At 36.1% G+C, this 2,636-nt stretch overlaps 1 pseudogene; it reads right to left on the bottom strand.

Moving 5' to 3' along the window:
• Positions 1-600: 600 nt before the first annotated feature.
• On the bottom strand, positions 601-715 carry LOC112476175 (annotated as a pseudogene).
• Between the last annotated feature and the right edge of the window lie 1,921 nt (positions 716-2,636).

Genomic DNA, 2,636 nt, shown 5'->3' on the forward strand with positions numbered 1-2,636 from the left:
GTATAAGCTATACTACAGTCTGTTTAGGGTCACCTGGGATGTTGACAACGTTATGAACATTCTTATACAAGATTTTTGTGGACATATATTTTAAATTCCCTTTAAAATATGGTAAACACCTAGAAGTGGAAATATTGGGTCATAGGATAGGTATATTTTTAACTTTTTGAGAAATTGTCAAGAAGTTTTCAAAAGTGGTTGTATCATTTTACATTTCCACCAACAATGTCTGAGAGTTACAGTCCACATTCTCCCCAAATCTGATGTGGTCCATCTTTTACATTTCTCTATTTTAAAATTTAGCCATTCTGGTGTATTTCATGTGGTTTTAATTTGCATTTCCTTGATGAATAATGATATTGAACACTTTTTAAGGTGCTTATTAGCCATTCCTTATATTTTGTCTGTGAAGTAGCTGTTAAATATTTTGCTCAATTTTTTAAAAGTTGAACTAACTTTTAAAAAATTATTTAATTTTAAGATATTTGTAGATTTGGATGCAGTTGTAAGAAATAATGCAGAGAGCTTTTGTATACCTTTTACCCAGTTTCTCCTAACGTTAACTTCTTGCAAAACTGCATCTTTTTTTTTTCTTTTTAACGCCTATAGCACTTGGTCTTCCTAGGTGGTCTCCCATCCAAGTACTAACCAGGCCCGACCCTGCTTAGCGAGATCAGACGGGATCAGGCTTGTTCAGAGTGGCATGGCCACAGATGCAAAACTGCATCTTGACTTGTAGTAGTTCCTTATGTATCCTGGATACTAGTTCTTTGTCAGATGTGTGTTTTATCAATATTTTCTTCCCATGGATGGCTTATTAACTTTCTTAATAATTTCTTTTGATGAGTAGAAGGTTTTAGAGTTAATGAAATCAAATTTATCTATTTCTATTTACAGTTATTGCTTTCTTAATCTTTCTGCCTTTTAAGTTGTGAAGATGTCTTATGTTTCCCACAAAAGTCTTTAGGGTTTTAGTTTTTATGTTAATGTCTATGATCCATCTTGAATTAATCTGTGCATATGGTGTGAGGTAGGGGACATGGTTCATTTTTTTTCAGTGTGGATATTCATTTATTCCAGCACCATTTGTTAAAAATCTGTCCTTTTTCCTTTAGATTACTCTGGTATCTTTGTTGAAAATCAAATAATCATAAAAGTATTGAGTTTGTTTCTGGGTTCTCTTTCCTCTTCCATTGATCTGTTAATTTGTGTGTACACCATTATTCTACTGTCCTAATTACTGTCACTTTATATTAAGTATTGAAATTAGGTAACCTAAATTCTCCAATTCTGTTCTTTTTAAAGATTTTTTGGCTATTCTATATCTTTTCATTTCCATATATGTATTAGAATCGCTATGCCTACTTCTTCCAAATAATTTGATGGTATTTTTATAGGAATTGTATTGAATCTATATATCAATTTAGGTAGAATAGATTCATTTCAATACTGAGTTTCCTTCTCTGTAACCATGGTATATCTCTTCATTTATTTAGATTGTCCTTTATTTCTCTACAATATAGTTTTCAGTTTATAGATCATACACAATTTTTGTTATGTTTCTCTTGCAATGTTGACATTTTTTGATGCATTGCAAATGGTAACTTATTTATGAGAGGTATGATAGGCCTAGTATTCATGCCTTTGTGTAACCCCCTCCCACACTGAGTCAGGCTGACTTATATGATCAATCGAAAGCTGTGGAACTGATAAAGTGTGACTTCCAAGGCTAGGTCATAAAAGGCATTTAGTCTTGGAATCTTGTATCATTCCTTCTGGGAGGAATCCAGCCACCTTATCACGAGGATGCTCAAGTATCCCTATAGAGAAATCCACATGGACAGGTATTGAGCTTTCTTCCAAGTGTCAGCCACATGAGGGAGCCACCTTCGCCTGGATTCTCCAGCTCCAGTCAAGCCTTCAGATGAGTACAGGCCCAGTCAACACCTGACTGCAACCTTATGAGAGACACCAAACCAGACAGCCAAGCCACTCCAGGATTCTTAACCCTTAGAAACCATGAGAAGTAATAAATAATTTATGTTCTTAAGCCACTAAGTTTTGGGGAGATTTGTTGTGCAGCAATAGGTAGCTAATGCAGAAGCAAAGACCAGAAACAAAAGGCGCTCCTGGGGAACCCGAGGGGATGGACAATGTAGTCCTGGGGAGATGGGGAGACTGAGAGGCATATTAAGGGAGCAGGGCTGAGTAAGGAACCTATGAAAACCAATTTTCTGTATTTTATTTGTCATTTTATCCAGGATCAGCCCTAAAATGTTACTACAGATGCTCTCTGAAATGTGGGATTGGGGAATGCTGTGTGATCTTCATTCAGAAGAGATTTTAGGTGTGTCATATGGGGGTGTTTCTATAGATAAGTAAGTCTCATTCTATACTGGGTAGGCGATTGAGCTCTATACTGAAGATCAGGTTCTGGAAGGGCAATAGCTGTTCTTTCGTTAACAAACTTTTTCTGAGATGTGTTCTATGTCAGGTCCCAGGATAACTGCTGAGTAAAATAAGCAAGGATAAATGAGACAGAGACCTTGCCTTCAAGAACTCTGAAACATGAGGAAGAGAAAAAGTGGCACAGAAGATAGAGGCTCTATTCATCCCTCTTACGACCAAGTCAAAGT

This window comes from Pteropus alecto, unplaced genomic scaffold (assembly GCF_000325575.1).
Source record: "Pteropus alecto unplaced genomic scaffold, ASM32557v1 scaffold202, whole genome shotgun sequence".
NCBI lineage: Eukaryota > Metazoa > Chordata > Mammalia > Chiroptera > Pteropodidae > Pteropus > Pteropus alecto.